At 45.9% G+C, this 19211-nt stretch overlaps 1 protein-coding gene across 1 annotated transcript in view; it reads right to left on the bottom strand.

Annotated features, from left to right (window-relative positions):
* Positions 1-19211, bottom strand: part of LOC149371618 (cell adhesion molecule Dscam1-like) — a 437517-nt gene that overhangs the window by 288676 nt on the left and 129630 nt on the right. The window lies entirely within an intron of this gene.

Raw genomic sequence — 19211 nt, forward strand, 5'->3', positions numbered from 1 at the left:
CTGAAGGAGCTTGAGAGCAGCGAAGAAAGAAGTTGCAGCCAGTTTCAAAAACCACCAAGTCTGCGCAGCACTCAGCTCATCTGTCCATATTATGCGAACGAAGCTTCGGCACTGAAGTAATGCACTCTTCCCCAACAGTGTGCGGCAGTGCAGTCATCCCTTTAGAAATGGAGGGAGAGCTCCGCCTAGCTTTCTTACAGGGTGTGGAATTGAAAGGACGGGTGCGGGGAAAGAACGGGGAAGGGGGGGGGGGGGTGGCAGGAAAGGGTTCCTAACATGGAGCGGAGTGTGCCGGCAGTGCAATCAACTTCGCAAATTGGCATTCCACGCCTGACATATTGGGATCAGACTGATCGGAGCGCTGCTGCCGCAGCGGCGCCTCCTATAAGGAGTTTGGCCGTGCACCTTCTGGGTGCAAATGGCGCTGGCCTCTCCTGTCCTTGGCACATAAATTTGCGCCCGGGGTTGGAACAGATGTAATACAGAGAGGAAAGCAGGACGCATTTCGGCGGGCTTCATAACGACTTTTGTGTCGTGCGTAATTCAACGAAGAAGTCTCTGGACAACTAGTCTTGTGAGCTTTAATGTCTTAGACTGGATTCTCATTTTTCTTTTATCGTTCAGTCCTGGATATTTTTTTTAGTTTTTCTTGTTTTTCCTGCTTTATGCTTTACGGTCGTTCCAATTTTGCTTTCCGGGAAGCAGAACTACTGAGCCCGCTGCTCCCCAGGGCTCATTTTTCGGGATCGTATATCAACGTCTAATATTAAACTTAGGGGCACCATAGAGTGCCGCGTTCTATTTTGTGCCTTTATTTTGTTCTTTATAGCGCCTAGCCTTTGTGCATTAGAATGCGTTTTCCTTTTTTTTATAGTGATGCAGGCTCGTGCTCCTTTTTTTTTTTTTCAAATTTCTGCCGCTTTCGGCTGGTGATCGCCGTTACGGGGCATAATATACGACGGGCGCATTCACAAGTTTGTCGTTAGGAGCCTGGCGAGTTCTTTCAAGCGTGCAAATTCAAAGATTCCTCGAAAAAACGGAGTTCGCTCCAAAGAAAACGCGGAGGCAGTGCACAAGGTTCTTTATATTAAATCATTTCCTGGCGAATTCTATATGACGGCAAAGATGGCAGTGCGCGAAGAACGGTTTGTCGTAAAATACAAAGCAGCGATGAACAGCCGGGAATGTTAATGAAATCAAGCGGGGTTATACCTTTTTGTACATGTGACACATATAAAAGAAGGCTAGCTTTTTAATGAAACCCTTGGTGGTATTGAACTTAGCTATGAAGTGCCAGCTATTAGGTATAGTTTGATCTAGCGAGCCCGGAGAATGGATGGTTATAAAGTATGTGTTATTATTGTAGCTATGGTAACGATGACGAGGTGAACGAATCTGTATTCCCTGAGCTGTGGTAATGGTTCTGTTGTCAGCCTCGTCTTGAAAACGTCCTTTGCCACATGACATTTTCGATGGAGGGGCGGTGTGCGCTCAGCATACCACGAAGCTTGACAGGCCTTCTTGCCGGGACTTCCATATTGTGGCTAGTCAGAGAGCAATACTCCATATCCTCCTTTTGTAATGACTTCCCCACTATCACGGCAACTTTTCCGGGACCAAGAGCACAGACGTAGAAAAGTGGTTCAGTCTACACAAATGACTTAGCACGTATAACACAGAAGCTCGCACCTTTATGCTGGCCAACGTCATCAATTATCTAGATAGCGCAGCAAGGGTGTGATATTAAACTCATGAACAGGAACTAGCTGAACGTGACGAAGAGATGTCACTAACGTTTTTTGGAAGTTCCGATGATCAGCCAATAGCAGCAATAAAGCCGCTTGCGTAGCGTGCCCACTCTTCTACGGCTAGCTATGTGACATACATCGAGGATGTCCTGGCGCACGGTCAAGGCGTCGACGAGCCATAATTGAGGTAGGCATGGCGACCGATGTACTCCAAGGAATGGAAGATTTCTGCCTCACCTTGAATAGTCCTCGGCTGCTTAACATTGTTTTAAAGGATTGAGACAATTAGAGTTGGGTTAACTCAATTCTCAACAAATGGTTGTAGATATTTCCCGACGCACACATACGCGAGATGCGCATTATTAATACAGTAAAAATAACGAAGCTAACGTAGTGAAACATTCCATATGAGACCCGGATATGAAATTAAGGAAATATGTTCTCCAGTTGGTGTGGAGAATTATGTGAGAATTAATCGTGCACAGAAATTTTGGAGGAGCGCATTTTTCAACGGGGAGTTGTTTTAAATGCATTGTTTTTTCAAATTTCTAAAGATTACACTAAAAAAAATACATATCGGCAGAACTTTCTTCGGAAGGATTGCATTTTTTTGGTATTAATGTTGTTATTTCGGTCAAGAACGCCCGCTCTTTGTTTTCTACAGGAGTCGATACGAGTGATGACCAAACTTTAATAAAAGATTCTTCTACGCATGGGAAGAATGGACCGTTTGCTTCAATATTTCAGTAACAATGCCTTACAGTCTGCCAGAGTTGCCTCACTATTAAAATTGATCCCCGAGAATCCTGGATTTGTACCTCCGTACAGCTTCCGCATTATTTTTATATGATTCGCACGAGATAATTCAGAGTCTGTGTGGATTTTAAATGTTTGGTGTACGTAGTCTGTATAATCTTTATAACCCGTATAGACTGCATGCGTTCCGCGGGTTTACCATGGGAACCAAACGCAAAGCTTACGCGATTAATAGAAATTTTTGATATGGAAAGCTTTACTAGGGTACCTGAAAAAGTGACAAGCTTGTTCAGTGAGGCCAGGACTGCGAAATAGTGTACGTATTAGTTGTAAAACTGAATGCTGCTATCCTAGTAATGTTTAGAGTTCTGCACAATAGATCTGCGCTGTTTTAAGTACAAAACAACAGCCTAAAGTGCTGCGTTTTTAACACTTGCTTTGCAACGTTCGTGAAGTCATTCAAGTAAACTCACAGCGTAAAACGTACGTCGAATCATACTTCTGTGCGTTCCCTGTTAGGTCATCGAAATCGGCTGCCTTCTATAACGGCTCATGTACCTCTTTGTAGGTTAGGCACGCGCAGACTTTTGGTTATTACTAATAATTTCTCGCGTAAAGAACAGGTTATGAAAATTTTAATGGCTTCAGACCAGCTGCGGCCAAAGAACTCCAAGAAACGATGGCTCACGGTTTTTCCTGGGGCACGCATCAACGCTGTTAGCAGTTAGCAGTTAGCAGTCGGTCATTAGAACGAGTATGCCTGCTTCGCTCTGCGCCATTACACCAAGAGGCTAAATGATGATGAGCCTCATTTGAATTTTGAAATCCAATGGTTTCTGTAGTGGCCCATACTATGTTTCCGTAGACGAAGGCAGAAAAAACTGCCAGTAACGGCACCAGTAAATTTAAGGAATTGAATGCAATTTCTCTTTTGGATCAGTAGACGCGCGAGGCCGTGAAATTCCTCCGAATGCGATGTTTAAAAGTTCGAAGCTGCATGTGGATTATTATAGACACCGAAGTGGAGAACTACAGGTTAGTTACGAGCCCCTGAGGTTCTTTAGCATGTACTGGACATCGCACAGCAATTAGTCGTTTCTTGTGTTCCGCCTCCTTTGAAATGTAGCCGCCATTGCCGGTATTTGATAACGTGACCTTAAAATCAGCAGCCGAACGCACTGTACATTGAGCCACCGCTGCTGATGCTAATAACGTCGGGAGACTGGCTCGTAAATTGTTAAGGCCATACAATCTCTGCTAATCTCCCGGCTTTTATGAATAAATGGCTGAACAGGTCTCCTGTAGTTCGTCAATGAGGCCTACAGGGTAAAATGGAAGGCGCGAAGCAGGGACATCAAAAGGAAGTTGATGCGTTTGACTTCCGCCGTAAAATAATTCGCGCTCCAAGACAACTTGTATACACTGCCAGAAAGGCATTCAGTAGGCCCGTACACAGCATTTTGAACAATTAAAGATATATTATTTTCACAGAACGTTTAAAATAAAAGCCTGAAACGGCAATAAAGGTTCTCACGGGCGCTTGCTTCAGAGATTAAACTCTTTGCCCTTTTACGCTCCCTAAAAGGAAGAAAAAAAAACAAAGTTAACTTCCCGTCGTGTTCCGAACTCTGCAAAAATGAAGTAATCAAAACAGCCTCTCGCTAAAGATCAACACCGAGAGTGAAAGTACGGATGACCAGTTCGCGCTAAAAGCACGGCACGATGCACCAGAAAAGGGAAAAGAAAGAAGAAAAAGGAGTAGGAAACTAAGCCAAAAGAGGCAAAACAATTCCGACGCAGTCAGAGCGACGCGGGTGGTGGGGGGAGGGGGGAAATAAAAGAGGCCGGTAGTAGTACAAGCGAACGGAGGCCCGCTCCAAGGGGGAACAAAAGGAAGTCCAGGTCCCAAAGAATGTTCGCCGAACGCAGCGGCCTCGGGAGTTGGGCTCCCGAGTCGACGAGCAAGGGCCCCCCGAGTCTAATATCGCACTCATCAGCTCCAGACCCCGTGGTAAGCAAGAGGAGGGGTAGGCAAGGGAAGGGGAAAGTGGAGTGAAAGGGCAGAAAAATGTGCAGGGTAAAAGGCCGAAAAACTCCAGGCGGCCAAGGGGCACTGGAGGGGGAACGTTCCAAGCTCGTCTTACTTGCTCCTTTTTTCCATATCGCCGTCTCTTGCTTCCCGAGTAGAGCATTCCCTATCTCTCTCCCTATCTCTCGCTCCCTTTCCTTTATCTTTTTTCTTTCGCCCTTCCTGGCACGTGTATGCATCGAGGAATGCCGCGCAGTGCTCGTCTCCGAGCCAGCGTCATGGCAACCAGGCCTCGCTTCTGCCGTCGGCTTTGGAATGCGCTGCGAAAGATTATCATCATAGAGAGACGACGACGCTGGGGGCCCTCAGGTTCGCCAGCCGTGTCCAGAGAGCGAAAGGAATTCCTGAAGCACCTCCACTGATGGTGGTGCCTTGCTGGCTTTTGCTCTCGCTCAAAGCATTTTTTGCTTTCCGTCTTTTAAACGCACTGATAGGGAAAGGTAAAAAGGCTGCGTTGCCCTCTTACTTTGTGATATTCTTATCTTTGTTCTACATTGCGCGTTAAGGTTTGGTTCTCATGCTTCGAGTCAATGACTGAGGTCGTTTTTTTTATATATTGGTCAGAATCCGCTTCTACCTGGCGTTTTTAAGCATAAGAAAGGAAGTGGCGTGCACGGCACAGAGCTGCTTGTTTCCTTTATAGTTCGCTTTATTCTTGAGCTCAGAAAGTGCAGGCCACAACTGCGCCATCCGCCCTCCGCATTGCGGGTGCTCCTGTTTTTCCGCTCTAAATCGCCCTCCGCTGCGACCGGAATACTGTTTAGCGCTTCGTATTTGCTGCAGAAAAGTGGGACCCTTTATTTCGCTGCCCGGCCCACTTTCACCGCTTTTCGCGCTTTTATTGCCTTGTGGCGCGAATTTTGAGCTAGCTGTTATTGTGGTTTTATGTTCCCGACCACGTGGTCTATTAGTGCAGACGCTGGGCGTTTTCGAGCAACCTCAGCTGATGGAAAGTGTGCGGAGTACTGAGTAAAGAGTGTTGTTCTCCGGAAAGCATGAACCAAACGTGCATGACCTGCAATCGTACTGCTTATCTGTCTTGTCTTTTACAGGCGCCAACACCTCTGTTTATGAAGACAATGTTAGTTTTAAACAGTTGATGCATTTAAATGCAATGCGGATTGTCACAATGACTGTCAGATGTGCGCGATTTTTCTGAAAAACTCTTTTTAATCTGATGCCTTGTAGTGCCAATTACCGAAGAAACTCGGCGTCGTTATCGGCGTCCAGGAAAAGTGGCTCAGAAAAACCCCAAATGAAGAGAAATTCTTTTGAAGGTGCCGGGAATTTAATCAAGGACCTCCAGACTGCGAGGCTTGTACGCAATCCTTAGGCCACAAATTATTTATTTTCTCTTCGCAGTCACAAGACCAAATAACAATAAGAATACAATAATATTCAAAGTGAAAGCTGAAGTTGGGGCTCCGCTATGACTAAAAAACGTTTAGTGTTTGCCATATCAGTCAACACTGGCATTCATTCAGGTTTCTCGCTCTGAACATTGTGTATGGTTTTTGATAAGCCAAATATTCGACGAAATACTTCGTCATTGAGCGAGTATCCATACCAGCGATTCTTATAGCCATTATCATTTTCCATACACTGTGGAGGCAAAACAACATGAATAATACTCTTCGCAGCGCAAGGGACAAAGGACGAGACAAGTTCACAGACACGGCGCTCACAGTTCAGAGTGCCGTATCTGTGAACTTGCCTCGTTCTTTGTCCCTTGCGCTGCGAAAAATAATGTCACACCAACTTGCCCAAGCTTCTACAGTATCAACATGAATAAGTCGTATGGCTGCATCGCGCCAAAATACATGCGCTTTGGAGATGTATCCAGGCAAGGCGACGTCTCCATTGCACAAAACTCGTCGAAATAGCCAAAATTTGTTCGGCCACAGCGCCGAGGGGAACCATGTTTTAGAAATTCTAAAGACTGATACGGATATTAATTACAATGGGCTGCGCGCCTTTCAATAAATAAGGAGCCTAACAGTAATAGTTAAAAAGTTAACTATTCAGTATCAGTTAACCATCGTTTTATATAGCACATCTTAGCTGTATTCTGATGCTCGACAGCACTGAAAATGCTATGCCGAAAAAAGCGGTCTTCTAAGTGAAAAAGCCTATTTTGAAAAGCTGTGTAAAGTCTCAATTAAACATGCTGTATATACGTTCAACTGCAAATTTTTCAGTAATTAATACTCATACCGCTGCCTAAAGAACATCAACAGAGGCACAAATAGCGAAACAAACGAGCTTCATTACAAAAAAAGCAGTGTAATGAGTTGTCCTCATTGTTCACTTAGTGGCGGACTAGTTTCCTCCTCTTGACAAGGAACGAGAACTTAGCTTGCCCATCTACGTATTGGTGGCATCATCGCCGCTGACGGTCACTGGGTAGTATGTAGGGATCCTCGTTCGCATATTACCTGTACCACTTAGTCGAACGACTGGCCTCGGAACACTGGGACTCTCATGCGTTTTTCAGTCTAGATGTTTTCACACGAGTACATTCCTTTGTGCGCCTTCATATGTGTATATTAGTTCGATAGCATTATCAGTTGAAGAAGACGACGATGTGCAATGCACAGCGCGAGAGTGTGTTGCAATTTAACACGAGGCGTGATCGGCTGTTCTAATATGTTTACTATCATGTTTGTGCCACGTATCGCCTACCTATGTTCTCTGTAAATAGTGTTTTTGTATGTGTATACACACGCACACATATGTATATATATATCTTTTCTGTACAAAACCATGTATATAAATACCTTGAAAGAAAGAAAAAAAAAGCGGCGATAGCCTACGGCTCTCGTGCAGTGACCAGCGAAGGTGATCTTTTCGCGGCTTCGCGGGTTCGAATCCGATTCACGGCAGTGCTTAATTTTATGTATCTATTAATAGTTTGGCTCTGTTACACCGACGGTGACGACGCGGCTCAACGCACGAACGCGCGCTTGAGAGCTGCGCTTTAAAAGAAAAGAGGGGCGGATTATGTAAAAACTGGAGGACAGGGTGTATTGTTTTCAAACAAGGCAATCCCACACACAGAACAACATCATCTCCAGTAAAGCGTCCTCCAAAAAAAAAAAAAAAAGCGGTGCTCCGATAAACTCGACCAGAGGGGCTCCCCTGTCGCGCCGTGAGTAATCGCTGCCGAACGGAAGTCGACAGGCGTGGACGACGATGAGAAACCAATCGGCTATTTCGCTTGCGCTCCAGAGGACGCTCGCCGCAGGGGTGGTCTCTTACTTATGACTCAGCGGTCCCATTCACGATCGCTCAGAGAGGGACCGGGCTGAAATTCAACGCTCTATCAAGCCATAAAACTTTTGGCCCAGTATCGAAAAAATTGAAGAGCTAAAAGTATGGAATAAAAATTGAGTCAAGGAATGAGCACGCTGAGAAGCAAAGGAGTGAGGAAGTGAGAAAGTGTGAAAAAAAAATAAGGAAAAAAAAAGCGACTGGAGCAAGCAAAGTGGATCTTATAAAATAACTGTCTCCGGCTGCGTCGCATACGAACGCTCGCCGATTCAGGCAGATATTTTTTTTTGTCTTTCTTTAGAGATGCCGAGAGATGTTCGCGGTGCTATGAACGAGTTGAGTATAGCGAGATACGGCGCAACGCTCGCACTAATGCGTTGAAAGCGGGCGAGAAAACAAAACGGAATAAAAGTGAAGCAGAGAAGAATCAACAAGAAGAAAGATAGTCACAGCAGCTAGAAGCAGGTCGCCTGAAAAAAGAAGCAAGAACAAAAACGGCAATGCAAAGAAGGAATACTTCTTAGATATAGAAATAAATCTGAGCGACACCATTTCATTTGTGTTGTTTAGTTTTCTAAGCGTTCTTTCCAGTTCCCACACGCAGTGGCGATTTCTTCCTTGCGTGTCACCAGTTTATACCCTTCTTTATTTTCCAGCTTAGAAGCGAGTACTCTTCGATCGGGCAGACACAGACTCGCGCTAGCAAACAAATCAGCACAGCCAAACATACCGCTCGCGCCGTAACGCACTTGTCCAATAAAAGCAGGCAAAATAAAAAGCGCACAAAGCAGGAAAAAGAACAGTGCCGAGTCTATCCGCGTAGGCAAGGTTATGCGACGAAGAAATGCGCAGGCGTAAAATTGAGAAGAGCGAAAGAACGTATTCCAATAAATGAAAACAAAATGCAGATACGACAAAGCTCCGAGACAGCCAGCCAGGCGGGCCTGACGAAATTTGTCGTTTTCCAGCAGACTTACCCGTGCCGGGGCACAGCGGCGGGAGCCTAAGCAACAGCAGTGGAAGTAGCGGAATTTTTGTGATAAACTGGGGTATGGATATTTACGAATAAAGATTCGAAAAGCCCGATCGATGCAAAGCAGGCTGTCCGACGAATTCGAGTAGTAGAAGAAGATACTTTTAAGGCCGCCGGCAGGCTATAAAGCTGTGAAAAAAATATGCCCATGCCTATATATAAATATACATACACATACGCACACCATACAGCAGAGTGGAGTATAAAGCGAAGTTTTGAGAAGAAATATTGAAGCGGGGAGGAGGAGAAGGCGGCGGAGCGCAGAGGCATTGCGGCAACGAGGCCCGGAAATGCCAGCATCCTCCCCGGAGCATCCATGCATATGCAGCGGAGCGGCAACAGCAGCGGACTGGCGGCGAAGCGCGGAAGAGGCGAGTGATGTCGCAGAAGGCCGGGGACTTCAAAAGTCGATCCGGCCCCGGCCTCACTCCCAAGTTTGGCGAGCGCTCGCCGTCGTTGCTCCCTGTCTGTAGACGCGCCCGTTCACCAGAAAGAGAGAGAGAGGGAAAAAGAGAGAGATAGCAGGCGAGCGAAGTGTTCCAGCGACTGGTGCAGGGGTGCGTGAGATGACGTCGACGACGGAGTCGATTCTTCGGGACGGCTAAGGGCTCAACTCTGTCTTCTGATGCGACTATACGCCCTCGGGTGCGTACTTGTAGTCGAGACGTTGCGCGAAATTGATATACATCGCTGGTATCGCGCTTTCGCAGCTTTATGAGTCCACGTCGTGAAACCTGCGTGCATGTGAACGCCATTTTTCAATACTAGGTGGGATAGTACGTAGAGTACTTGTCAAAATTTAGTTCGCTGAGCCTGACGCACTGCATGTAATGAACACGCATGGAGGAGCTACACAGGAAGTGGTGGGGACTCGGATTCATGCTCCATTTTTCTGTGTGTTCGAGGCTGCTTGTTACTCGGCTATTCAGCTCGACTGGGCGCTTGTTTTTTTTAATGTGAATTAGAAATGAGGGTAAATTAAATATTAGATGCACCCGGGTGTTAATTATAGCACACGAATAAAGGAAAAAAAGATTGTTACTTTAGGATGAGAACCAAATTTATTTCGTGCCAGAAAATATCCTTAACATAGTGATTCTTCAAGTGATATGACAACTATTAATGCTTAAGGTGGAGATGGCACGCTTGCTGAGAACAGACTAGATATCCTTGCTGTTTGCCGCTTGCAAAAAGGTGAGCTGTTTTGCTACTTCGGTTAGGAAGATTCCTACATTTACTCCTGGGGCATTTAAGCTCCTTACTTTTACTCCTGGGGCATTTTACCTTAAAAGCGTGAAGTATTTTAGGCTGAAGTGCATCTCCAAACTTGCCACTGACCGAATCGGTCGATGAAGGTAGAATGCATGATCGCGGCTTATCGTGCATCGTTTTACTCCTTGATTTCAATATATCCACATATCTATAGCTGCTTTGTAACGATTTCATTTAATGCTCCGCTTGAGTGAATCTTCGGTACAACAGCGGAACCTCATCTTCAGAAACAAGTGCTTTATGAGATATGGTTGGTTTATGAGGTTTAACATCCCAAAGCAACTCTGGCTATGAGAGACGATGTAGCGAAGGGCTCCGGAAATTTCGACCACCTGGGGTTTTTTAACGTGCGCTGACATCGCCCAGTACACAGGCCTCTAAAATTTTGCCTCCATCGAAATTCGACCGCCGCGGCCGGGATCGAACCCGCGTCTTTCGAGTCAGCAGCCGAGCACCGCCGTAACAACTGAGCCAGCTCGGCGGCTCTTTTTGAGATATCTCCTAGCAAATGTCCTCATATCTTCAAAGCTTTCATGAACTTATACTGGAGCAGATGATCTTGTTTTACCCATTGCAAAAGTCTTATTCATTTAGCGCGCCCGAATGTTCTCTTTAATTTCCCAATAGACCATTTAACTTTTCGCGAACTCCGAAACGTGCACTATTAGTAGCTGCGGCAGTATTAATTCACGCTTCCTTCTTATCTGGGATCTTTAATTATGGTTCCATTAAAAGGAAACAGCGTTCGTGAACGTACGAGCCCATTTTTTCTATTCAGCTCGATAATATCTTCTTTCTTACCTTTTCAAACGCATCTCTGAGCTTCGCGGGTATGCGTGCCCTGCAGGAAACCCCCGGCGAACTCGGGGCTCTGCTTACGGGTGCGTGCGCGCTGGGCGCCAAAAAAGTTTGTTTTCCGTGTTCTCCGTTATCGCCAAGTTTTTGGCTCGGTGGCTCCCCTGCGGCACAGTGGAAAAGCGCGCTCGTCTGGAAAGTCGTCGGAGCCGCCGCGCGCGCACCGGGCGCTCAGAGCACCACTCTCTCTTCCCTCTCCCCATCTCCTCCTCGCCACTTCTCTGGCACCTCCTCCTCTCGCGCCGATATGAGGCGCCGATAAGGAGCGCCGCGCAGAGGTGCACGGACATGGAACGGGTACACGGCTGGCGACGCGCAGTCGTTACGAGCCCGCGGGAGAAAACACGTACGCCTGCCTTCAAAGCGCCCTCTCCAGAGCCTGGTCCGCTATAATGGCGCAGCGCTGTGAGGGCTAGAGCCGACCTGCAGAACTATGTGGCGTATGGCGGAGCTTATACAATTTGAACAGCACCACATGGGCAGCTGAACTTAACGTGATAACCTGCTCTTACGAACAGCATGTGTAGGTGAGGTCTGAGACTGTAGCAACTGTGACGCAGCAAATACGTTGTATAGAACTTGCTGAAACTCGGGGTTGACTTTATGCTGCGAGTTGCATATCGACCGCCTTAGCAAGCCTAGGAACTTTTACAGTGCTGTAGCGTTTTGGTCAGGCTGAAACAAGGGTAGGACAAATTTGATTTTCGAGGCACTACTTTTTCCTAGGGTGAGGAGAGAACAAAAAAAAAAATAACGCTCGAGCCAAGGACGCCTAGCTAAAGTTATGGAGGTGAAACGCAGGCGTTTTTCAAGGGTGTTTTTCAAGGACGAAGAAAACAAATGACTCTTTTTTTTTCTTCCAAAAGCTCCTACGCATTTTTAAATATTTTTTTTTCCTTTAGAAGGGATCGGGGCATGATTGGTGCCGGTGTATATTTTTGAAGAGTTAAGGTAAGCGTTCACTTTCGTGTGCTCTGAAATGGTATTGATTAAGTAATAATTTATAACATGCCCGCAACTTCGCCCGCTACCATATTTCTCTTAAATTGGCTGAGCACGTGTGTTATGTGAACAATGTTGGGACCTGGACAATCGTTGCGGGCCTCCAGCTTCTGCAGGCATCAAATATTAATCGAATTTCATTGTTCTCCGGCATGAAGAGCAAATTCTGTGAGTGTAATGATGTAGAGCAACAGTGTCGTGTTATTCTGTTAGGTAAGAAATTTTGTTTTCACGCCAAGAACAATGGCTTCGCAGGTCAGAGATGTGCCATTTCAATTCAAATGACGTTTTTTTTTTCGCAACTCCGATCAATTGCGCTGTTTCTTAGCCTGTTTCTGAATTTTAGAATGTTGTCCTGTTTTCCTGTTAGTTTTTACACGGAAGCAATAGCATTCGAAAGACGGCTCATCAAACAAGGGCAGTCTAGCAAACGAATTTCACGAGAGTTCAGCTTTCCTTCCCTGAGTATATTGTCCTCTTTAGCGAGCAGACATATTTCGGTTGCACCTCCTACGCATCTATATAAGACTCGCCTAGCGAATAATCGCTTGTTTATATAGTGGGGATGCGCTCAGACAGTAGAAAGCGTGCTGCCTGTACGCGGGAGTTTGCTGCAGAAAAATTCTCCGCATGAAGGAGTTTGTCTTGTGCAACCGGCTTCAGCATGGTATTGCGTTTAAAGCGATAACTCACCCGCTAACTTGATGTCCAAGTACACTTATTTTCCGATTGGAAATGAACCGGAATTAATGTATGCGGGCAGGGGGTGTGGGGTTCTTGGAAATGCCACTTTTGGTCTTGAGGTGAAACTATTTCCGACACAGTGGTGACCCTCAACTGCATAAAAAGAGGACATTGGGACACAGCTACTCCTTTCACTTTTTTGTGCTTCGGGAAGGCGGCTATTTTTTTCCTCTTTTAATTGCTGCATGGCCAGACTATGTGTCGCCTCTTACGTACGGCGTCCGCGTACGTGCGATTTGTTTGTGAGGGCTGCTCCATGCCTCTCTCCTTTGAACTCCCATCACTTCAATCGCCGCTTTGAGATTTTGCATCACTTTTCACTAAATAACACGCACAAGAGAGTTCGTCTAGAGTCGCCGCAGTCAGTGCCGGGGCTGCCACCGTTGATAGTAACTGCCAGCTGTAGCGTTGACCCACTAGCTAATCAGATTGGCACCCAGGTGGGTTTGGCTATGAAACGCAATGTGATCGAGAATATACCCCATGTGATCGTGTGTCCGAGGTGGTCTCTGCTGGTGATTTGATGGGTGGCCGCGCGTGTGCTAAGGCTCCGCTTCACGTCTTCGTGACAGGGAATGACGAAATTTTGCAAGCTTTTTTTTTACACAGTACCATTTTTCTATTTTGCCCTTTTATTTATTTTGTACTTCATGCCGTAATCTTTACCAGTGTATGCAGTTTAATCCATCGTTTTATGTTATTTTGTGATTTGATTACACTCATTGAATTTTAGCTGCGACCTTCGCCTCGTATATTTCTTGATTTGATTTGATTTGTACTTCTTTATGCCATTCGTTGTCTATCTCGTTGAGGTACCGGTGGGATTTATTGCTCCTGTAAAAATAAACCCGTTAGGAGCTGCGAACTCATCAAGCTATCGAGTACCAACTTTTTCTCTCTGCTCACATATCTGTATTAGCCTGATGACAATTAAAAGTTATTATTTTTTATTTATGATTGTTCCTTCCATATGGCCTTAGCGCTATTCACTTCCGTGCCTCACTATCACCACTGGCGTACGGTATCAACATCAGAAAGGTGTGACACCCATTGGTTGTCTGTATATAGTACCCTGAGGGACAAGAATCCTTGACAGAGAGATATGTTTTACTTTCCGGTTCAAGCCCCAGCGTTCTTAGTGGCACGTTTGTCTGGCTGTGTATAATGCCGGGGTGGTGCACTTAAAACAGAAATTACGAGACGTTAGTATGTTTCTTTTAATTCCCTCTGGCAAAAGTGATCCTTACATTATGGTATATTGGGTTCAAAAGCCTGTGAAGTCGGACAGATAATACTCAGTGATGTTACATGGCAACTTTCTTGTATACATTTGTAACCAGCTGTTTTCTACGGATAAATTTCTCTGAAGCAATCAAAGAAAACCATGTTTTAATATCTTGGCATTAGAATGGAGATCTGCTTTCTTAGATAATTAAGGCTGCATACCTACTGTTTAATACTTTATTTACGCAGGCACTGCAGCGTTTACTATGCTTCTCCTTTAGCACAAAGCCAGATGCACAGTCTAAGGAGATTTGACGGCCTAATCATTTCATGCTTAACCTATTCAGATTAACCTGCTACAACGTAGCTTAATTTTGTATTTTCGCTAGACGGGTGAACAGAAATGATGAGGTTCGCTAGCGGAAGGAGTTCTCTGTTCTGCACTGACATTTTTATTGCAGACGAAGTTACCGTTACGCCACAAAAAAACTGATTTTTCTCGTTTGGCCGGAACGAATTCGATTTTCTCAAAAATTGCCGCACATTCAGAAAACCGGCGCGGCGTGGAAGGGACCTCGTTCGCGCGCGCCGGAGACGATTCAAGAACCTTTGAAAAAATTTCATTCATTGCCGACGAAGAGTGCATAACCTTGAGTGTGTTAAGTGATGTCCTCTTCACTTCGCTCGAGCGCGGCGGTGCCGAGTCGGAAAGGAGCGACTCGAGTTTTGTGAAAGCCTCTACCCCGCCCTCTCCCCCAGGCCAATGCAACGCGAGCCTCAATGGGAGGGTCAGAGTGCGATTGTATTGCCGGCGCTATGTGTATGTGAGTGCCTGCCTCGGTGCGCATTTACGAACAGACGGGCCGTGCCCTGTATAGAAAGGATGTTTAGGCCGCCAGCAAGCCCGTTCTGTAGTTCTGGCTACAAAGAAGTACTCCCGCAGGACTTGCGGGACGACAGCATTTCCCAAACCCGGGTCTGCGAGGCAGTGCGTACGAGTCTTCGGGACGGCCCCGTCGTGATCTGCGGTCGTCGGACGGTCTCAGTGCCAACTGAACAAACTACGAGGGGTACCCAAAAGAAACCGGACTTATTTTTGTTTGAACTTATTTGTTGACATTTTAAGCACAAACCTTCATTCTCCTTCAAAGTATTCCCCACTTGCAATGATACGCTTGTCGAATCTTTCATTCTATTTTTCAAAACATTGTTTAAATTCATCTTTTGTGATGCTTGACAGTGCCTTCGTCGTTTTTTTCTTCACCTGAGCAACATCAGCGAAACGCGTTCCATTCACCTATTTTTTCATTCCAGAAAACTAATAAAGTAGCACGGGCCAAGGTCGGGAGAGTATGAGGGTTGAGGAATAGGGGTCCTGCCATTTTTGGTCCAAAATTGTCGTAGAGACAGGGCTGTGTGAGCAGGGGCATCGCCATGATGCAAAAACCAGTCACCCGGCCGCCACAAATCTGCCCGCTTCCACCGCACACTGTTGCCCAATCTTTTCAAAACATCCAAGTAGAAAGCCTGGCTAACTGTCTGACCCAGCGGAACAAATTCTCAATGGACGACTCCTCTTACGTCGAAAAAACAAATCAGCATTCTTTTGAGGTTTGGTTTCACCTGACGAGCTTTCTTGAGGCGAGGTGAATTTGAAGTTTTCCATTGGCATGATTGTTGCTTTGATTCAGGATTCGATTCAGCAACACTTGAGTTGTCCCCATAGCATCGTCTTTTTACGTCTTTCTTAATATTTCAAGAGTTTTCATTCAACTTTTTCCGAGCAAAAATCAGAATTTCATCGGCGCACGCTGTTCCCGAAAATCAGCCATTGTAAAAACGACATTCACACAAAACAGTCGTCAGTCTAAAACTCTGCCTAAACTAGTCTGACCTCCTTCAACGACGGCACTCGGCTTACTGACTCTGGAATGTTCGTTCTATGCGCTCCTAGTGGCAAAACGCGGTACCACAGCAGCTTTGCCGACCAAAAAGTTTAGTCCGGTTTCTTTTGGGTACCCCCTCGTATGTTCTTATGTGTTTGTCTCTCTCGCTTGTTAGTGCACTTGTTGCATGATCTTTCTTTGTACTCTAGCCTCTCTCTGGTGTCATTCTGCAGATGTTGCATTGATTCTTAAATGACTTTGTATTTGTTGTTTTAAGCGATTACAATTCCTCTGCACCGTCCTTTGCTACACAAACATTGTTTTTGTTACGAAACTTTCACTCTGGCTTGCGACTGACGAAGGCTGGGTACCAAATGACCGCCCTTCCTTGTCACTTAGTAGATGGTTTCTGGCTGTGCTTGCCGCGTCGAAACGACCCCCAAACGCACCCCAAACGCTCTAAGGATGCCTGGGAGCGCGCAATTAATGAGCATTGATGACACCGATAACCTTCAAATCTGACTAGACTGTACAAATGTATTTGTTCTTCAATAGCAGACGATGAATAAAAGAACAGCGTCTAAGATATTAGTTATTTTACAAAACGTATAACACTGAAGCCGCTGTGATATTTGCGACGGAGTCTTGAGTCTCCATTACACATGCCTGCAGAGAAAATCTCTCTAATTAGAATTGCTTACCCAAACAGGAACCCTCAGCAAGAGTTGCAATGGATGGCAGCGCAACCGAACACGCATAATAAAAAATGACGTCATTGCCCTGAAATTTTGGTATACAACTTTAGCGCGATTATTCAGGAAGCATGTCAGAAAATACATTGCGAAGGTGCACGATGTAAGAAGCCACGAAGAAAATAACGTTGCAAATTAAAAGCCCGGCGAATAATTATTTATAGTACCACCGTCATTTCGCATGTTTTTTTTTTTAGTTCTGCTCCTGAACTGGACAGTACATCAGAACTAAGCACCGCAGCTTGGATTCGAAATATTTGATGTGTTCAACCCTTTCAAGCGCTGCTCGCCATTTCGCTTGAGATATTTTACTCTTCCGTGTAATAGCGCATGAAGGCCACCAGAGAGTCAATCTGCTGTGAGAAGGAAGCTCCAAGTGTCTTTGTCAGAAATAGAGACTGTAAAAAGGAAATACCAGGTTTTATTTATATATTGCTCGAGTTAGCAGCGGATCTGTACTTTTTACTTAACGTCCCGAAGCCACACATCACGTATGAGGGACTCCGTAGTGGAAATCACCGGATTAATTTAGACGAACCTGTGCTTATTTAACGTGCGCTGATATTGTACAGCACACGTGCGCTTAATTCGATAGCAATAAAAAAAAAAAGAAATCACTTGTAGCTCCTATACATTCTGAGAAAAGCTACGAATGCGCATTTCACCGAACAGCTGTAGAAAGCGCTTTAAGGGATTAAGCATTACTTCTTTAAGCAGCGTCCTCTTAGTTGCCTGTATTCAGATTATCCTATTTTGTTTTTTCACCGCTTTCAGAAATGAAACGCATGATTTTCCCGTTACAATTTTTTTCAAGCTTTGTCTCTTGGTATGTTTCCAGAAAAGGGTTGTAGCGCCGAAACAGACAACACACAGAAAGCTAGACGGGACAGGCGCATGTCCTGTCCTGTGTGTTGTCTGTTTCGGCGCTACAACCCTTTTCTGGAAATATGCACCAACTAGCCCCCCAACAAGGATTACTCTTGGTATGTTATTTGTCTGGAGATTTGTAGCATGGCTTATTTTTTTTTTGTCCGATGCCGTGCTAGGCGGGTTTGCGAAACACATTATTTGCAGCCGAATCTGGAACGCAACGATGTGAGCGAGCCCAGCTGTTTATCAAGCACGACCAACTAGTCCGTCGTTAAAACGTCCCTAATCATGACGAGCTTCGCACTAACCTGAAGCACCTCAAGTTGAAAGCGGGACATTAACTGCAAACAAGGTTAGCATAGCGCGAGGAGCTCGTACAAAGGCCACCGATGGGGATAGAGCGTAGGTGACGGAGCGATGCTGTTAACACATGCATTCACTTCGGCTCTCCTAACTAAACGGGTCTCACGGGTGCAGGTGGGGCTGCTCCCGAACGTGGGGGGAAAAAAACTATGCGGAAACAAGCGGGGCGTTAAAAATGTTGGGCATAATATTTCCCTAGAGAGAGAGGAATGCAACCTAGCGGGAAGAGATGGGGAAAGGATTTGCAGGCTAGAAGATGGCGCGCATCCTCGGCTCATTTGGCCGCCGTTCAGTCGGGCAGGCCGCGGACGTGAAACGGCCCAGGGAGGGGAGTTGAGGCGTTTGGGGAAGCGCTTCCCCATTTCGAGAAATAAGGAGATAGCGTGCGAACTCGATGGCTTGTTTATGAAATATAGCGCTCGTATGCGGCGCGCACGAAGGTTGAAGGCCAGCCGCTATCGATCACAGCCATTTGCGCTGCGAATAAGCGGGCCAGTTGTGGAGCGGAGAGAGCTCGGAGGCGGTGGAGAGGAGGAGAACGGTGATCGGCGCTGTGCCCGCCAGACGTGCGCACCTGCTGAATGGGCCGTTTCTTCGAAAGCTTCCCCCTTACGATGCTGTCTTACGACCGCACTTCGGGTTGATGACGTTTGGTGCTGTATCGTTAGCTACGAGGATCTGTGGACTTATTATGGCACTCCGGGCGGGGTACGAATCACGTTCGTCGGAAAGATAATTGGAAAGTCACTAGTGGTCGTCAGTGAGAGCCCGTGCTGTTCTTGATGGGTTGGGTCCTGTGATAAGAAAGTAATCTGCCGTCTGGCTCTACTCACTTTGAGCGGAATCGCTTAAAGTGAGCACCACTGTAAGAAAGATCGTATGGACAAACGAATGTCTAGTTAAAGCGATACTATAAAGAAAAAAACAACGGTGAGGGTGGCATCATTTCCACTTTTATTAGTTGTTGTCGATCTTTGTTGGTTCAATGGTACGGCGGTGCGATAGCGGTTCCTGCTGGAGCTGTTGCGAATCAGAAGTTTCAGGATATGAACGCTCACTCTCGTTCGCTTGAAAGAATACTGCGCATCCTTGGTTCTTTTACAATGTGCAGATAAATGAATAAATTGTATGGGTGGTTTATTTGGTTTACTCTGAGGACGAACGAAAGCAGCGGTAAAGCAGTGATCATCCGCCGTTTGTCAGGCTGAACAGGGCCTCGCTCGGAGTGATGGCAGTGCTGCTGGGCTAATGCACATCTTCACTTTCGCAAAATAAATAAATAAATAAGTATGCAAGTAAGTAAGTAAGTAAGTAGGTGAGTGAGTGAGTGAGTGAGTGAGTGAGTGA

The sequence above is a fragment of the Amblyomma mixtum genome, chromosome 1, assembly GCF_055824585.1.
Source record: "Amblyomma mixtum isolate Tamu chromosome 1, ASM5582458v1, whole genome shotgun sequence".
In the NCBI taxonomy this organism is placed as follows: domain Eukaryota; kingdom Metazoa; phylum Arthropoda; class Arachnida; order Ixodida; family Ixodidae; genus Amblyomma; species Amblyomma mixtum.